This window comes from Triturus cristatus, chromosome 9, assembly GCF_964204655.1.
Source record: "Triturus cristatus chromosome 9, aTriCri1.1, whole genome shotgun sequence".
Lineage (NCBI taxonomy): Eukaryota > Metazoa > Chordata > Amphibia > Caudata > Salamandridae > Triturus > Triturus cristatus.
The window spans coordinates 826,018,080-826,038,084 of record NC_140592.1 but is presented as its reverse complement, the minus strand read 5'-3'; the positions used below and the strand labels follow the sequence as shown (position 1 = coordinate 826,038,084).

At 43.7% G+C, this 20,005-nt stretch overlaps 1 protein-coding gene and 1 long non-coding RNA gene across 4 annotated transcripts in view; one reads left to right on the top strand and one right to left on the bottom strand.

Annotated features, from left to right (window-relative positions):
- Nucleotides 1-2,619, bottom strand: part of LOC146798912 (uncharacterized) — a 244,806-nt gene extending 242,187 nt beyond the window's left edge. Inside the window, exon 1 of the long non-coding RNA XR_014968793.1 lies at nucleotides 2,255-2,619. This is a non-coding gene — a long non-coding RNA (uncharacterized LOC146798912). The remainder of the gene's footprint in view (nucleotides 1-2,254) is intronic.
- C9H14orf180 (chromosome 9 C14orf180 homolog) overlaps nucleotides 2,418-20,005 on the top strand; it is a 229,619-nt gene continuing 212,031 nt past the window's right edge. Inside the window, exon 1 of one of the 3 annotated variants that reach the window (XM_085626267.1) lies at nucleotides 2,418-2,963. The gene's annotated coding sequence lies outside the window, so the exon portion shown is untranslated. Of the gene's footprint in view, nucleotides 2,968-20,005 lie in introns of all 3 variants that reach the window. The other 2 variants (XM_085626268.1, XM_085626266.1) reach the window with 2 other exon arrangements.

The window sequence follows — 20,005 nt, the reverse complement described above, 5'->3', positions numbered from 1 at the left end:
AGTGTTTTAGAGGAGGTGCCACAAAGATGTCTGCAGGACTGGCGGACAACTTAAAATATGGCAGATGGTAGTCCAGACAGGGTATCAGAGAAAAGACTTCCACCACCCTGATGGATGGTGGGTTGCCCATCAAAGTCTGAAATAGGTCCATAGTTTTTATGGGACATACCCACAGGAGGCACTGAATCTAGAATTTCTTCAAGATATCCAGAATTCGACCACACATATGTATTTTAGCATATCTGTTTAGTCAGTCAGTCAGTCAAAAAGTCTTTATTCGGTTTAAGTGCAAACCATAAAAGCATACTACAATAAATAGACTTAAAAATACAAATTTCATTTTAAGTGATCACTACAGCTAAAAAACACATTGACACAAATTAATTAAACAGAGCAACGTGTCCTGTTTAAAACATTAAAAAGGGTACAGTTCATTTCCTCAAGGAGCGAATTACAACAGATAAAAAATTCGCAATATTAAAAGTTTCCCAAACATCATTTAACATCTGAAGGTAAAGAAGAGCAGGTTTCACCTGAACAAAGCCTTTGTTTCTTAAAATAGGGAATAAAAAGCATTTCCTTATATCAATAAAGTGCTCACAAAAGAAGAAAAAATGTGTCATATCCTGTGGGGAAATATCTGTTTAGTCAAATCCTACCAAATTTACTGGTTACCCTTTAAAAAAATTAATTTCAAGTAATTTTGCCTGCTGTATTGGATTTTCTACTCTGCAACCCCTGTTTTCTACCTTTCAGCATTGGTTGCTGATGGTGCATCTTCATTCTGCCTCAAACATGTGACTATAGTACTACAACCCAAGTTATCAAATCGGGGCAGAAAGCCTTTCTTATTGAAGGTTCCTTTTTCTTAAATTCTCACCCCTTCAGACTGAAAACTGAATCTAATCTACTTATGTTTTAGTAAACATAAAAACTTGGCTTTTTAATAAATTGTTGCAAATGTGAAGTTTTCTGAAATAGCCCCTTACCAGTTAACATACTCTACTGAAAAAGATAACGATATCAAATAAAAAACGAAAATGTTATAAAGCAAGATCAAAGAAGATACTCAGAATGGGTAACGGCACAAGTAACAGCAGATTACTCAGAGACAAACAAGAAAAAATGAATACCCAAAGAATATTCAAACCCAGAAAAAACATACTGAGTAGTGGTCAAGCCACTCATTGTCTATCCCTCAGGTTAGTTTAGGACTTTGGAGGCTCAAAAACATCAACTACATCCGATAGTTCTGTGTCAGGATTGGAATCATATTAGTGTTTAAGATACCCAGATTTTCGAATGTAAAGGTATATTGCATCGGAATGTTCTCAAATGTAATTTTAGGGATAATGTACCCCAAGATTGCATCTCAAAACCTCTCAAAAGGCAAAATAAAAATGACTTAAAAAAGCAGAACACTAAAAATATTCTGGCTAAATTCTGTGCTCAATTATTTTTTTTAGCTTTTTTTTGAAAATGCAAAGATATGCAATTCAAACACAACATTAAATATTATTTCTCATTAATTTTAATAGATTGCAAGGCGGATTTCCTAAATGGCTACTGTATTCACCAACTATTCTCTGTCACGTTGTGAAAATAATGCAAATCGCACATTTGAAAGGAATCACCTAGAAGGTGAACTGGTACACCAAATACCCCATTACCATGAGATGAAGGATGCATACTTCCCGGAGTGGATGCAAGATGCGATTGACAAAGTCATAAAGCATTAGCTGAACGCGACTGACCCAAATAAGCCAATGTCTGAACCTGGCTGACCGAAAACAAACTCTTTGCAAATTGAAGACCATAGGTCTTGCAGACAGGTGCGCTGTCAAGGCAGCCCTAAAAATAGGCCTGCAGAGAAGAGGGAGACACTGAACCCAGAGCTGGGTGTTGATTTTACTGGGGGCTCGCCTCCATTTAGGAATGCTACCGCCGAAGTATGAAAGCAGCAAGGAACGGGACATCCAGGGAGCTAACATGAATTTCCTTATGAAAAACTCATTTCAAACAAAACACCACTTCGAAAGCTTACACAGAAAGAACAATTCACTGTAACATAAATCCAAACTAATTGCAGTCCACAACAATAATTCGATTTATTTGCATTTTAATCCAACTCTAAACTTGAAAAACAAATCTATAGCTTCTGTCAAAACATATGTCAAAACAAACGTATGGCATACATTCGATGGAATAATAGGTCATGAAATACCTGAAAATACAAAGATTTTCACTCTATTACCTTCTCTTTCCGCCTTCAGTCAACCCGTGTCGCGCATTTCAAAGTTCTAGTCAATAGTTCTGCAAAGTCCGTCCAGTTTTGGTCATGCTGGCACCGAATCACTCTGGGCGCGGATTCAGCCTAGTAATGCTGGCTATGCCACACCACGCAGCTGTCCCCTGACAGACTATGTAGGCAATGCAGAACAATCAGTGCTTTCCGTTAATTGCCATTACAGGGAAAGTGTGTTTTGTTAAGAGCAGTGGTGCGCGTAAATGGTCAGTGCAGATGCACAGCATGCACGATGCAGCCAGATCATCTTCGCTCGTGAAGCCATTTCCCATTTCTATGTCATTACGCTAGGTTGCTATAATTATGCAGTAGCCTTTAACTTGCCAGTTTTGATCCGCGACAAAATTAAGCAATGGCGTCCTTTATGAGGAGACAGTTTATGATATACGAGCGGCTACTGACTGTCCAATAAATGCAAGAGAATGTGTGACGAAACAAAGGCATGTTTCTTATTTGGGCGCGTGCCCCCCTTGGAAGCAGTAGACCGTCTGCTGCGTCATCCTGTAGCTTCATCCACTTTTGTGTTTTTGGCACTTCAACTTCTATTTGATACTTGTACACGCGACAAGGTACCAAGTATTCGACACTACAAACAGCTGAACAGACCTCACTCCGCTACAGTAGCTCTGCCTGGAGGCGTCCAATCAGGAAAGCTGAGGCAAGTACTTATGGATTTTTTTACTGTGTTTTTTTAGTCTTCCAATTTTACAGGCTCTTGGTTGTTGTTGCTCTAAACTTAAATCTAGGTTTTGTGCTTGCTGTGTCCATTCGGGTTGTTCATAATTCAATACACTCTGTGAAATTGCTGTATTAATTTAAAGAATGGTAATTATAATGTGATAAAACTGCTACTTTGTTTTACAATGTACTTGAGTTTCGGCGTGTTTGCTGGACAGGAAGCAACAGAGGCATTTCTCAAATAAATTAACTGAATAGCTTTAAAGTTCTGCCTATAACAGCCCCATTACAATGGTGAGCGGGCACATACACTGATGTTTGCAAAGAAATAGGAATAAACAATAAAAAAAAGCAAGAGAACAAAAGACGAAACTTCAGTCAGCGAAATAATACACTTCAAGGGCGCTCCAACCCGCACAATAACTGAAAGTACTTTCTGTTACGTCATTCATACAGATGTGCACATAATAGAATGTATAAATAATAGAATTTTAGAATACAAAATACAAAAATTGAAACGCATTGACTCGAAGATTAAGGATTCAATGGTAATTTCCCATTCAGCCTTTGCAAGCACCCTTCCCTATTTTGCGCATATCTGTATTTGCATTTGTGAGCTCTTTCTAGAGCTCTGCTGTTATCTTAAAGGTATCATAGTCCCCAATAATCTTTAACGGAAACGTATCGTCTCGAAATGAACATTTATTGGGCAAACATTCAGGCCTCTGAGGCTTTTCTGAAAGGTATCAGTTCCTTGATTGCCCTAGTCTCTCGTGATAGCCTAGTCGAAATTTTAGACCCACTGCAGGGAGTGTTTAGCCTCCCATATTGACACTTTCACACCGAGGGCACAGCCAGTTGATCTGCCATAAAAACTAGATGCAGCCTCAGAGATGCACAGTTGCTCAGTGTACTAGACACTGGTGTAGTCATGTATACCAGAGGGCAAACAAAGTACAATTTTCAAATGATCAATGCCCTAGGATGGTGCTGTGAAGCTAAACAAATACCAAATAGTGCCACAGAAACACATATCAATCAATCAATCAAACAGCATTTGTAAAACGCAGGATTGTCACCCTTCGAGGTGTCTTGGCACTGTGTCTCCATCAAAGAGACATGTCTTCATTCTCTTTCTGAAGGCTGCCAGAAGGGGGCTGTACGGAGCCGGAGGGGAAGGTCGGTCCAGGTCTTGGCAACGATGTAGGAGAAGCAGTGGCCACCACTGTGACAGATGCGGGTGTGTGTGCGAGGCCGAATGAAAAGGAGATCAGGTGTCTTGTAGATTGGTGGAAGTTCAGGTGATGGTTGTGCAAGGCAGATCCTAGGTCATGGAGGGCTTTATAGGCATGGGTAAGGAGCTTGAATTGGCATCTTTTCTGGATGGGGAGCCAGTGGAGGTCTCTTAGGTGGGTTAGTTTGGGGAGGTCCAAGATGAGTGTGGCTGCAGCACTCTGTATAGTCTGGAGTCTTCTGAGGAGCTGGGTGGAGATGCCATTAAGGGCATCTCGAGGTGGTTGGTGACGAGGGCTTGAGTGATGGTCTTTCTGGTGTTGTTTGGGATTCATCTACATATAACATACGATAAAATAACAAGCACCTGCAAAACACACTTATGTCAGTGTATTCAGTGTACACCATTACTGACAGCAATAAGTCTTTATCTTTATTTAGTTTCTTTCACAAAAACCATAAAAGCACACACTTTAAATACAAATAAGAACTTCCTCGAATAAAAACGTTCCAATTAAAATAGTAATTGCTACTGTGTGTGCAAGACAAGATACAAAGAGCACCAGACTCACATAAGAAAAAGTGGCTTAAATAAACACAACTAGTCTCATCCGGTATAAACAAATAATGAACAGGTAAAATGTGAAAAACATTATTAAGTGCATTGTGCCATAGATAGTGTACTAATTTCACGCTGATTAATCACAATTAGATCTAAGCTTGACTGCAGATTTTAAAAAGCTAAGCACATAAAAAACTTTAGTGCCCTTAAGAATTAATAAAAAAATGTAAGCGAGATGCACTTGCCTGAAAGTAGACTTTTCAAAATCGGGATGATAAAGGACTTCCTGAGTAGGTCATAGAAACTGCAGAACATCAAAAATGAAGCATGTCATGTGGAGACTTACCATTGCAGCCACAGGGCAACAGCCTCTGTCCCTTTACTACCACCTTGGGGGGGCGAGAAGAAGATGGAAAAGGTCAAACCGGAGCCTGGTCAATAAAAAGCAATCTTAAAAATTCACAAACCCTAATATGTAAGGTTCGATCATCTGCGTTCTTCCTAGGATGATAAAACAACGTACACTAGGCTTAAATAGCTCCTTCTCTTCCCTAGCTAGTAACTGCTGTCTAAAAAAGGCCTCCTTGATACCGACCAGGTCCTTCTTGTTGCTCGATTCTGGATTAAAAAAAGATCTGCTCTTCCCAGATTCACAAAGCACTCCCTGATGTATTTGAGCCACGGAATATGGGAGGCATGGTCAAGGGGTATACAGTCCTTTAAGATATATTTTTTAATGAAGTCCCCGTGCTGGTCCAGATTTTTAACCGTAATGAGAGGGGGCGTAAAGCCAACAGATCAGTGAGATAGGCCATACCAAGCTCTTCGTGTACATTAAATGTGGAGGTACCCAGAGGTACCCTGAGGCACAGCTATGAGCTGTCCCAAAAAGCTGTTTGCGGATCATCAAGGACAATATAGCCCCAGATTTCACTACGGTACAACACTTTTGTGATGCACTTGGCCTTATGGAGCAGCAATATTGCCCCAACCAGTCTTTTGCCTACTCTGTAGGCAAAATTAAAAATAGCTGCATTCGCCCAAGTAAGGTTACTTTTCTTATGAATTTCTAAGGGCCCCCAGTTCATCTTGGCATCCAACGGGACCCCCTGATAGGAGAAAACACACGTCCTAGGGACTGAGGTGGACCCAACCTTAAAAGTATAGGGCCTGCTCTAACGAGAACCTTCTTGCATCACATAGGATTTTGAGCTGTTGACCAACAAGTTCTGCTCTTCCATAAAGTGAACAAAGGAGTTAAGTAACTTTTGCAAACCCCTCTCAGTCCTGGCCATCAAGACAGCGTCATCTGCGTACTGAAGAACAGGAAGGCCACGCTGTTCCAACTGAGGCTAATACACCTTAGTCTACAGTACTACCTTCTCTAAATTGTTTACATATAAATTAAACAGAAAAGGGGCAAACATGCAACCCTGTCAGACCCCTCTATGTATAGAGAACAGTTGAGTTACTTTCAAATATTTAGAGTATCTAACCACCGCCTTCTTATCTCAATGGAGATCTTGTTGGAAAAGAATGATGTCCCTGTGCACCCCCATAGATAGCATGGTCTTTCACAACATGCATCTATTCACACTAACAAACATGGCAGACAGGTCCATAAAGGACAGATAAATAGTACCAGGACGGGCAACTGTGTACTTGTTGAGAATCATGAACAAGTTCAGGCATTGGCCCACAGTCGATTGACCTTGACGAACACTGTACTGAACATCTGAGAAGATGTTATTGTCAGAAGCCCAACTAAATAACCTGTCCAGTGAAATATGCCAGACCACTTTGACCACTAAATCCAACAGGGAAATTGGCCTATAAGAGTGTGTACTGTCTCTATTCCCTTTTTTAAAAACAAGAACAATGGTAGAGATGGCCCAAGTAACCGGAGGACCAACTCTGACAGCCGCATTGATGACTGAGGTGAGGATGGGGGCCCACAGCACCAAATTGGAAATGTAGAGGTCGGGAGAAATCACATCTGGTCCTGGGGCCTTATTACGAGTCAACCCAACTATACCCAATCTAACTTCCGCCTCTGAAACAGACAAGGTGGATTTCCCCACTCCTGCTCCACAGGGGGCACACTGAACAGGTGGGCACCGAAACATAACCTCCAAATGGCTAACCCATTCATTCTCAGTGAGATGGGCATCAAGGACATTTACTGTGTCCAATGCCAGGAACGGGCTATTAACAATGCCTCAAAACCTGGTTCTACTCTTGAGGGTACTGGCCTCGATAAGCTCCCTCCAGGCATCCTCTTCAGTGCCTTCTATTGCTTAACCAGAGCTTCATAATACTGCTTTTTACATGTTCTTACTAAGCAAATATCTCTTGGAATAGCGCGTAGTGCTTCTTTTTGCTTCCTAGACTCACACAAGCTGGGAAAATCAAACCATCTTGGGGCTGGTCTGGGTGCCCTTTAGGGGCAGGAGCCTTCAATAAATCAGCTATGGAGTGGGAAATAGCTGCAAAGGCATTAATGACTTCACCTGGCTCTGGCTGCACAGCCAGGCATGTCTATGACTCCTTATGACATTTGGCTGATAAGGTCTCATGGAAAGAATCAGGGATGATCTGGGCCCATTTGAGTCTTCTACTACCATCTGTGGCATTCAATAATCCCCTCCTTCCCCCCCCCCTTGTTCTGGGCTAGTAGGGGCCAGCTAGCTTTAAGACACAGAGGTAGTGGCGGCTCGCAGAGGGAGTGCTGCGGGGCGGTGTGGTAAGCGGGGGAGGGGCAGGGTGGGGAGTAGTGGAGTCAGACATATGACTGCCAGGAGTAAAGTAAGTAAATAAATAAAACGTTTTACCTTGCGCTCGCTGCATCGCCACCACTGCATAGAGGGTTATGGTCACTATGGATGCTCGCTTCAATGGAGAATTCCGATATAAGGTAAAAAAGGGAGGTAGAGACAAAAATAAAATCAATGAATGAATCACTACCATTCCTTTGGTAAGTAGAAATAATATTAAATACGTCCTGAGTCCAATTTGCCCATTGCTGGAGAAAGATCAAATTCACTCACTAGGGAATTCAGTTTATCCCCTGGCAGGTAGGTTCTAAATGTGTCCCTGATAGATGCGGAAAACCGAGAGCCCCCGGGCCCAGCTGTCTTGGAGTCCCACATAGAGGGATATTAAAGTCTCCAACCAGCAAAAGTTGCATCATTTGAAGGATTGAGGCATTAAGATTGCTCAAAGATGCAACCAACCAGGAGATTTTAAAAACCTCTGGAAGAGACGATGTGGCATTATGAAAGTTAAAACTTTACAGGACAAACTTGAAAATAAAAGAGACTGCAAGTATGGGTTATCTGTTGCCAACACTGCAATACTACACTTCACCATCAGAGAAACATAAACAATCAGATACCCCTTAGATAGACCAGCTCTCGAAGGGGTAGCGGGCATGAAGAAGGACTCATACACCTTCATAAAAAATGAATTTCAGATAGCCCAAGTTTCCTGCAAACATATGACATCAAACATCTTTACAAGACAACACCATCGTGGGTCGAAGAACTTGCATGCCAGTCCTGCTAGGTTCCATGAAATAAATTTACAGGGATTGCCATCCATAGAACTGGCACCTAAAGAAGAACCTTGGTCAAACTGATGAATAGGAGTGGCATGTGAAATAGGAGTCGTCATTTTCATGGGTGCTCTCGCTGGGAGTCAATCACAGTTATCCAGAAACCCCAGGGTGGCAAAGGCATTTGAAAGGGGAACAGACGGAGTTCCCAATTGCCACTCCTGATTAGCTTGACTGGGAAGCCTCCTGGGGCACCATAATCCAGAAGATGTTGCAGGACTCAAGTGTCTATAAAAAAAGCCCAGGGGAGGGCCAGGATAGACGTGGCAGGACCTAAGGAGGTGCTTGAGTTCGCCGCATTGAGGACTACTGAAGAGTTGATTATAACACAGCCACCACCACAATTCTTTTTCGACCCCACTACCCAAGCAACTCTACACACCATGTTAATATATCTCTCCACTCTTATCCCCAAGATCATACTGGTGTTCAGCCAATACAATACTTTGTTCTTCAGTTGGTGAAAGTCCTATGTAACACCTGGCTTCAGCATGGGTAAATTCCCCAAGACCACAACATATGGTGTAGATTCCCGTGGTAGGTGAAGAGTAATTGGGCTCTGACCCTGGGTACCTGGCATTCCAATCATTAGGGTGACTTCCCCTCCTATCCCACACTCCCCCGTTGTGGTCTTGGTGATGCCAGACTGGTCCTTCATCCTGGGGTTCTCAAAGGAAAATCCTTCCCCCTTTGACCTTTTCTTTGAGACTAGAAGTGGGAGGGTCTGTGTGGGTTGGAGAGTGCTCTCCTGCAGTTCGAGGGGGGATAAGTTCCCCTGATTTACAGTACATGGCCCAGGCTTACTAAAACCCTCATTGCCAATACGACCAAGTATGGCCACACGACCATGTTTGGTTGCATAGCTACCCCTGTGAATATGCTGGGTCAGGTTAAAGAGTTCCTGCTTGATCGAGGGCAGTCGTTGCTTGATTGGTTCAGATTTAAATAGTCTATTCCTGCCAATAAGGAACCCACAAACACTTCCATCATGGCTGCCATATCCGCCTTAGACAGGGCCTGTGCACCAAATGTGTTAGACAACAGAGCCTGTCCCCTGGGACTCTTTGCCTTACCCCCTGTTAGGGAACACTTTCTTTTAGCCCCTATCTCAGGACCATCGCTTATACCCCCTGATTTGATGTGGCTTGGTAGTGTTCTTGCTATGACTGGACATGAACACTGATGCCTTTTTAAACCTGCTAGCCTCATCCGTAATGTCAAGTGCGCCTGGTATCCCAACTGCTTCCTGGCCAGGAGTGGGTGGGGGTGAGGACCCCGACTGACTCAACCAATTCTACCAACTCCAGGCTGCATGAAGCTGGACCTCTTAAGGGACTAGATAAACAGGGGAGCAGACGACTAGCCGGAAAAGGAAGAGCTGTTGTGCCACAACTCTATCTCTTTAACTAAGACCCCACTGCATCCTGTAAAAAGGAGTCCATTGTGGTTGTCGCCGGGGCCACGGGAGCTGCCACAACCATCTTACGTTTCTCCATAAGAACCCAAATTCCATGCTGAAAACGGGGTTAAATCAGGACATGGCAGCAGAATAAAAACTTGTAGCAGATATTGCCTAGACTTGACCAGATGGGGTGGGAGGTAGAAGAGAAGCAATAATCTGATAAGCGTCAAACAGCAAGATAGACAACTGCCTGGTCTACCTTATGTTGGAGTTCGAGCCCCCCGGCTCCTCAATAGCTGTGTGTCCAACAGAAGCAACATCTGTCTCTAGCCAGTGATCCAAGGCCAGAAGACCAAGAGGGAGGGCCAGGCCCTGCCTCCTCCGGTCTCTGACAGGCACAGATGGCCAGGGATTTGCCAGGGCACCGCTTGTGCATGGCCCGCCCCGCGGAAGGGAAGCAGCATTTTTCAGCATGCGTGGGATAGGGAAACAGGGCTCCTCCTCTCGCTGAGCGATCTGGGACACATAGTCCCCAGCCACCACAAAGTCCACACTAGATTCATATATGGTATTCTTATATGGTATGCTCTTCAACTGATGTGTGATTGCATGTGTAAGTTTTAGGTGCCATTTTAAGATTGTAATTTCACATTAAGTTAAGATTTTGAAAAAATGAATTCCTGAATTTCAGATGTTCTGAAGCACTATAATTTCTGAGCCACTGCCTTCATTATTGTGTGCTTTGAAGTTTGACTTCTTTATTGTGTTGCTCAAATGTTGGCGTGACCATCTATTTTGGGATTGCACAGTGTACTATTAACACGATTGCACATGATGAAACATAATACACACAGGACTGCGCAACAGTCACTATAAAGTCAGTTTACACCATCTGAGACATTTTGCAGCAGCTGGGATTCCCCCTCTAATCTGTGTGGGGCTAATGCCAGCATCACTGATTGGACTTTCACATTAAGTTGTGCCAATTACAGCTTAGGGCACAGTAGCTCTACCCCTTTGAATTAAAAGTGTTAACCTATCTGATATTCTTTGCCAATAACTGAACAGAAACCAAGGATGTATTTATGTCACAGTACCACAACAGGCTATTGAAGTGAATAGAAGATGCTGCCAAACTGGGACACACTGACCATGTGCAGGAGGGATCAAATATTTTAGAATTTGCGAAGTTGCAGTCACACTCACTATTAAATGTATTAAATTGCACTGAGCACTTTGACATCTCAAACAGGAAGTAGTACTTTGAGGCTTCATACTTGCTAGCAGTATTAAGCACAACTGCTCTAGCAATAGGCTTATTAGTGGGCCCTCCGGTAATTAAGCTGTCACCCTAATACTAAGATAACCAACCCAAACACCTGTTACTGCAAGGAATGGAGATCATCACTTTAGTCACTTTTTCAACATTTCCAGATTGTTCCACAGATTGAGCAGTCACAGCTCTATCCTCATGTCCACTTCCTGAAGCCAGACATCCTGCATTATTTGTTTGACATGAATTCAAGTTTGGCCTAAAGCACTTTTAAGCAATAAGTGGTGGTAGTTTTTCTTTTTTTCATCACTGACACCATGTCAGCATTAGACACGAGAAATGAAAGATCTAAAATACCTGCACAACAGGAAAGTGAAGGTTACAAAACCCAGATGCTGGGCGCCAGAAATAAGAGCAGCACACAGCTTATCTTCATCTGGCCTCTGGCAGGTCACAGACATGCTCTGTAAAGCACATGCCCCTTAAGTGTTTTGTAGCCTAGGCCAGTGGTTCTTAACCTGTGGTCCAGGGTCCCCTGGGGATCCACAAAACCTACTCAAGAGGTCCGCAGCTGCTTAGAAAATTAAGTACTATTAACAAACTAATAATGTGCATTTAAAAAAAGAAGCAAAATGTTCATTGAACAATGGGTCATCTTGAGTGAGACAACTTGGGTGCGCCATGGTTGGCGACAGTGCTATACAGAGCGATTGTGTCTGTTGAATTACTGTGTTTGTTAAAAACCAATAAAATTGATTATCAAAAAAAGAAGCAAAATGTAATATTGGAGGCTAAACATTAAGGGCTTGACTAGGAATCTGGCAGTCTTGCAATTGCCAGACGCGCAGTAGCAGTGGTTCATCTTTTGCATTACAACTAGCAAAATCATTGTGGCGGAGGACCGACGGCTGTGCCAGGGAACAGTCGTTGCCTGGAGGTGGGTCACCACAATGCAGTATGCCCAGCGGGACTGGTGCAGTCCTGCTTAGCATATTAGAAGTCCCCCCCTGCCACCATGAAAAGGCTGGTGGTGGAGGGACAAAGGGAGCCCTAGATGAACCCTATGCCCTCCCCACCATAGGGATACATTCAGGGGGACACAGCATGTGCCCCCCTGTCTGTATACCTCCAAAGCCACTACTAAGTAGTGTGGAATATAGCAGCCAGACAGCATTATGGAAGGTGGGGAATATAGCGCCTGATAGACAAAAGGGCTCTCGTCCTCTAAGTCCTGTGGACAAGGATCCTCTGCCTCAAGAAAGCTCTAATCTGCCTGTATCGCAGATAATGCCCCCCTGGCATCTCATATTGGCTCTGCAGGTCTGCAAATGACAGCTATTCCGTGCCTCACCAAAGATCCCCCACCTTGGAGATGCCAATCAAATCCCAGTGCTTATGACCTGACACTTTGAGGAGCTTAGCCAATGCCCCCAAACCCCACAGCGGTGTCTCCAGAATTAAGCAACCTACTCAGCCCAGTCTGCCCATTGCATGCCACTAGGTTTGCAACACCAAGGCAGTCGGCTCCGGTAGGGTTGACACTCTCCCGGCTCCATATGTTCACTGCATGAAGCCATGCTGCTCCAATACCCGTTGGTCGGCCTTCATGGCTTGTTCCCTCCAGTTAAAAAATGTCCAGTGATTGACCAGCAACAAGCGGGCCACCCAATAATACAACTGCAGATCCGGAAGAGCAATGCCTCATCACTGTCTCAAGAGCTATCCTCAGGACAACCCCATCCCAGAGAAGGACCTAAACCTATGACTCCACCACATGAAAAAACCAGTCGAGAACCACAAACAGTGAGTTTTGTGCAACATAAAGGATCTTCGGGAGATAAATCATTTTGCACAGGGTTGTCCTACCCAATAAGGACAGGGGCAGCTGCCATCAGGGCTCCATGACTCCATAAAAGTTACACAATACCCTCCCTGCGTTCCTCTCATCGAAACAGATCAAAAATCCTCTGACTGTACCCCATTCAGCCACACTCTCGGCCTTGGTGTATAGTACAAGAGCTGTACCCATACCTGTAATGCAGAACTGAAGAGCATAAGCTCAAGAAGGGCCCACAGGTAGGGCCATGCTCGGGGTCAAATGCCTTCTCGCCGTCCAATGCCAATAGAAGACCAGTTCCTCGATATTGAGCCACTGAGCCCGGCAGCTCAAAACCCACCAGATACTGTGGTGCATAGAACTATGTGGCATGAACCCTGATTGACCCAGAGCAACCACTCCATTTATCACTTGCGATAGGTGATTCGTCAAAATTTTAGCAAGCAGCCTAGTTTCCACATTCAGTATGGAAATTGACTGATGCAAGGTGCAGTATGCTGAGGTCTTCCCGAGTTTATGGATCACTACAACCTGTGCCTTCCAAAGATCCTGGGGAAGCTCACCTTTCAACAGAGCCCCACAGAACAGAGAATGCAAAGGCTTGAGCACCTTCCTTTTCACACCCTGAAAAAACTCTGAAGGAAAGCCATTATAACCTCTGGTCTTCCCACTCTTAAGCTGGGCCAGGGCTTCAACAACTTCTTTCTTTGTGATCCCAACCTCAAGATATTCCCAGACCTCCCTGCCCAAAAAAGGCATTTGGAGATCACACACACATACCTGCATACTCTCCACCACCTCCTGCAAGAGGCAGAAGGTGTAAAGAGTGTGAAGATAGCAAGCAAAGTTTTAGGCTGTTGCCACAGGTGTTTCTGCCCTCTCTTCACTTGGTGTGCAGACCGGCAGGATCCAGCATTGGCCCTCCTCCTTCCTGGCCAACCAGGCCAGCAGCTTTCCCACTTTCATCCCACCCTCATAGAGCCTGCTCTGACTTGCCCAGTAAAGGGTCCTCTTCTCCTGGTGGACCAGCCAGCTATATTCCTCCCACATCTGAGTCAAACATCAATCATACTCTGGGTCTGGTCACTCCACATATTCAGCCACCCCATATGACAACTCCCTCTCCAGCCCCAGCACTTTTTGATGTCTCTCCCTATTCTTCCCCAACACATGTGCATTTAGCTGGCCCGGACCATCGTCTTATACGCCTCCGAGAGTACCATTCCCAAAGACACCGACCCCTCATTTTCCCGGAAGTATTGGCACCTCCGAAAAGCGGTGGCAAGTATTCCAGTCTGTCAGCTCCCACGGGTACAAATGCCAGCCAGAACTGTGATAGGGCCCAGGAGCCCACAGCTCCATAACAATTGGGGAGTGAACCTAAGTGCCCCATGTCAAGTAGGTGGTGTTCCCGTACCTAGAACATTGTGACGCAGGTACCAGAAAATAATTGAGGTGGGCTAGTGAGTGAGAGATGTTGGTTGTGTGCGAAAACTGCCAGTCCCCGGCTGCGTCACCCGTCACAGGTCCTCTAACTCCATGGCCCTCAGAAAAGAAAGAAATCATCCCTGGGTGGCCCCCTATCTGCAACATGCATTTCACAGCCCCATGCAGGCTCAGGCTGAGGCCCCCCCACTAACAACACAGTCTCTGGGCAGTCAGTGATCCATTTGCCAATGCTCTCCAGGCCAGGCCCTTCAAAATCAGGAAGCCACTATCAGGCACTTCCCATTCCATAAGCCGCATTCCACCACCCAACAACCAGATGAATCAGCCCACGTTTGAGTTATCTGGCATGGCGTGGACTATGGACCAAAATGCCAAACCCACGGGCTCCAGATGCATAGCCCGCCTAAACCATATACTTAAACCTGCCCCTCCCCAAGAAGTTATAATGGGAAACTCCGCCACCACTGGGTGCCTGCACACATCGGCAGCAGGCAGGAGCCGGATAAAGCCCCGGTATGGCCCTGCTCCTCACTCCAGCCTCCTCCTCGTCTGAGCCTGCCCATGACCAGCCCAGTAATCATGGCCCCAAAGGCACCATGGGCTCCACGGTTCCTTAGCAACACCCTCAGCTCCCCCCGACTGGTAGGCAGTGACGGGGAGAACAAGGCTGGGGCTGTAGACGCAGGATCCTGGCACCAGTGCGCCAGAGGCGTCAAAGTTCCAGACTAAGCTTCCAACTTCATTACTGCCGTGGCCACGCCCCATTACGAAGCCATCTTAGAAGAAAGTGGCTTCATATACCTTAAGGTATTAAGCTCCATTATTGGAGTAACTACAGAGTGTATTTGTATTTTTTCAGGCTACTGAATATCTATGTGAGTTAAAAAATGCCTCTTCATCTTTCTAGGATAACCGTGTTCCTTGTTAAGAGACATGTAAAACTCCAATTTTGGCTAGTCTCTATCAATTCAATTCAATTCAATTCAATTCATGAAGCTTTATTCGGTGCATGTAAAATGACCATAAAAGCACAACAATAATGAAATAAAGGATACATTTCAATATTACATATATAACAAATTAAAATTAAAATTAAAAAAAATAAAAAACTACAAATGACAAATATAATGAATTTAAAAGCACATACTTTTCCTGGCCTTAATAGATTGAGTTAAAAACATGGCAATAAAAAAACAGATATCGACGTTTTGTAAGTTAAAAACTAACCTCATAGCATGGTTAACTGTACGTATCCCATATTTACAAAACATAGGTTTTAAATAGGCAATACGAAAATTCATGTACAGTTTACAAATAAGGAGAAAGTGCTTGGTGCTCTGTTTGGAAACGCCATCACACATACATGGCCCCTGCGGATGTTTCTTTAATGTTGGCAGTGCCACTAGATGATGGACTCTATCAAGTTCCCCCAAAAGTGCAAAACTAATAGGACTGTAAAAGATGGATTTGACATATCCTGTTAAATTTGTGATGGCCGAATTAAACAGGTCGTGATCCTATATGTACCTGCACATGTTTTTTTTAATATACATTTATTGCTTGTGTGGAATGTCCCCTCCGCATTGTGCAGGTGCTAAATCTTCACTATGCCAGTGGGTGTTACAGGAAGGAACTCACAAACATCTGCAGATCCTTCTATAGCGCACATTTGCCTGGGTGCACGAATATGGGGGAAACTTCTGTTGTACTTCCATGGCAATATGCATTATGCAGCTGCTAAAATAATTTTGTATGCTCGAAGTCTGACAAGCCAACACAGAGTGGTGCATGATGAACGGAAAGTTGATTTGTGAGACGGTAGGGTGACCCACAAAATTTGGCAAAGGTTGTGGAAATGGAGAAAGCACCACGATGAGGTATGACAGACTGTGATGGGAAATGGTCAAAGCCAATATTCCAGTCAGGCACTGGGACAGGTGGCCATGATCCGCGGGATAAAGTGTTGTTGATGTAACCGCAGCCTAACAATTCTTTCTGATATTTGTTGATACAATGGATGTTGTTATAAGTAATATTCTGGGCTAATATATTCTCTTAAAAAATGCATTCAAATACTTTAAAATATGTGGGGTTAAAGAGTACTTAGGGGCATTATCGCTGGCCGTGCTTAGCGATAACTTTTTTATCACAGGCTATCTCTGGAATGTATCGCCCTGGTAGCGCATTATTAACAACGCGCTGCTCCAGGGCAATAAAAATTCCAGAGATAGCGAGGTTATTGCCATTTTGCAGGGAACATCGCTGGTTTACCAGCGATGTTCCCTGCAAAACGGCGATAACCTTGCTGATACGAACCTGTCGTCGTATCAGCATAATCCACCCCCTATGTAAAGCATAGGTAAGTCTGGATTTTAGCAGACGTTAGTTTTTGGCGAAAACTGCAGTTTTCGCCAAAATCTAACGTCTGCTAAAATCCTATGGGCTGCCTTGTAAATATCGCGATGTGAACATTAGCGATATTTGTAAGGTAGTCCATCTGGGGAACGCCCAGTGACGCCCACTTTGCATCTCATTAGAGATGTAAAGGGAGGCGTCGAGAAAAAGGGTGCTAACATGCGATTATGCATGTTAGCACCCTCTTGTAAATAGGGCGATATTTTTATCTCCGCTTTTTAAGCCAAAAAAGCAGAGATAAAGCCCTTGTAAATATGCCCCATTGATTTTTGGGAAATACATGTAAGTATTACCTATCGGGGTGTGAATTTGAAATTCTGCTTCAGATGTGGTGCAAAGTTGGCAACTTTATATCTTTATGATATGATCTTCTCTGCCTTTCTAAATCATATGGCTCATTGACATAGAAAGTTTTACTGAGTTTACATGAGTTAAGCGTACCACTTCAAATGCACATTCCACTGCCCTGTGGACACCAAGCAGGGTGCAAGGCTCTTTTTATTTCCAGAGTATTAAAAAAAAAAAATTAGACCATTTTGACTGCTTGTTTGTGTTTAGGGAGCGATAAGAGACAAGATCAATTTTTATGGCCTTATTTTCATTTTTATTCTCTCTAACAAAAAAACACTCAACTGCACAATAAAGTCTAGATTAAAATGTGTTTTTGCCAAACGAGTCACACAGTTAAATGCTCTTAAGTTAATGGATGCGGGGTTACAGCAAATGTTTTGCTCTGTGATCTGACACTGGTATGTGAAACTTGGATTCTTGCTTGATGCAAGCACTATTTCTGGGAAACAGTTTCCGGCTCTCGAATTGTTAACTTACATCACCTGCTCTCGGAGTCATAAATGAAAGCAAACAACTGCCTTGCTTGTTGTCTGGCTTTGATCCTACAGGATCTTTCATTCTATTTTTTGCCTCTTTTTATTGATGTCCAGGCTCCTCACTCGGGAAGCCTTGTCCTCACATGACCTCCCATGAGCTAGTCTGGGAGGGTGGAGAACAGATCAAAATAGATGTGTGATTCAATCTAAAATGACATCTGGTGTTTCCCGCTGTAAACTGAGCTGCTAAGGAATACCCTTCCGACCCGGCTAACGCTTGGGACTTCCACAGCTCGTTTAACACCAGGACAGGGACAGAGTGATCATGTCAAAAGGATATTAGGGCCCTCATTAGGAGTGGCCCGTTAATTCTGATGTATCCAGTAACAGGAGTAACAGTCTCATCAGAATTATGAGTTTAGCAGGAACTTCTTTGATTAGTGGTATTCCACACACAGTTTCACCTGCTGCTAGCAGACGAAGGGGAAGATTCACAAAAAATGTATGCAGTGCAGCCCCCCGCGATGCTGTGCTGCGTTGCGCAACAGGGAGGGAGCAGGAGAGCGCCATATCTTCAGAGATATGGCTCTCTCCTCCACTTTCCCTTGCACCGGCGCTGATTACAGCTGCCATGCGCCAAGCATAAACTTTAGCACCATTGTGCTAGGCCGTATACATTTGGCTAGCACAGATTTTGGAAAGGAATGCGCACATGCAGAGTCGGAAAAGGAAGGAGAAATTAAAGCATTGAAAAGGGCAAAGTTTTTGACGCCAAACCTAATCTACGTTATTTAGCATGAGAAACCTTGGGTGGTAGCATGGGAACGGCCATGCTCCACCCTTGGTACGCCCCCATGGCGCAAAGTAATGCGAAGCAGCGATAAGCGATGCTTCGCCTTACTTTTCCGTTATTTCTGATGCTAAACAAGTTTAGCGCTGCAAAAAAAAAGGGGAAAAAGATTTTGCACTGATTTGTGTCACTTTTGTGATGCAACCCCAACACAAAATCTAAATAAATCCCCCCCGAAGTCTCTGTGTGGGAAATAATGTGGAAAATACCATGGTAAGCTCAATTTCCACAACTTAATCGCCTAAAACGTATAATTGCTGTTATTTTATCCCCACTCAAAAATTAACAAGGACCTTAGAATTGACCACTCTGGTACAAAAGTTAGATCTGAGATCCAGTTTTGTTGATTCGGTTGGCTCAAGAAAAATAAGATGCATATTTGCTATGTGTCTGCCAGACATCTACACTCTTATGGTTAAATTACTACTTTATGGTATGGTCTGCTGATGCGTCCGTTGGTTCAGAGCAGGCACTGACCCTTGTGGGTGCAGAGTGGAATATTGAAAATGATGGGTGCAATGTTTAAATAATCTCAGTCACTGTCCATCATCCAGTTCCTTGTTTTTTAGCCAGTATGCCACCCCAGACAGAACCCAACTATATTCAAATCAGCCTTAGTCTTACCACAATAAGAGCAGTGCACCCGAAACTTCCAGGCCAGGTCCAGTCGGAACCAGAAAACAAGCAACCACAGCCAGTTTGGCATGGGCTGTTCCCATGAGGAGCAGATTGAATACTGATTTACAGAATGTGAGCCTCTGCCTAGAGTATCCCCACAATATCTGTTAGCCACAGTAGATTACTTTTAGATCCAGAGAATGCGAAATTTCATATTTTGAGGTGCATTTTCTTTAGCTCCAGGTTACTTAGCAGTGCACTGCAAGGTTACTACTGAGTTTCCTAGTGATAGGAAGAAGTATGCAATGAGTGTTATCCAAGTGCTCGGGAAGCTGTCTTTGTTGCTAACATTCTTGTAGAAGCTTTTATTTAACCATTTTTGGATTTATTCTTTGAAAAAACACCAGGCGGCTTTCCTAGTGTAGACAGACAAAATATACACAATCATTCCATTTTTTAACTGAATATTAACAAAAAAAATTCCCTTAAAATCCAGAAAAACTCTACATTTTATAAACACAAATCCAGAATTAGTTTAAAATGTGTGGATAATTGTTGTCTGAAATTATGTTAATTTAATGGCCATTATTTGTAATCATGTTGAGCATTCCAACAGAAGATCTTATAGCAGGAGCTATAAATTAGCAAGGACATTGTGCAAGAGGTTCTGATCCAGACCAAGGGATCAACATATTGAGCGATTTTGAAAGGTGAAATGCCCCAGTCAGGAAAGGAAAGTTTTATCCCGTCCGATGAATGGCATCTCATACTGGCTTTTGCTTATATGTCCTGGCATACTATTGCTGACATTGCAGAGAGCTTTTCATTCAGATTTATTTCTTCCTCTGAAACAAATGTATATGGTCGTTGGGGCTGCCATGTAGAGAAATAGGTGTTGAGATTAAAATGGCAGCATAATACAAACAGGTGATTTATTGCTTTG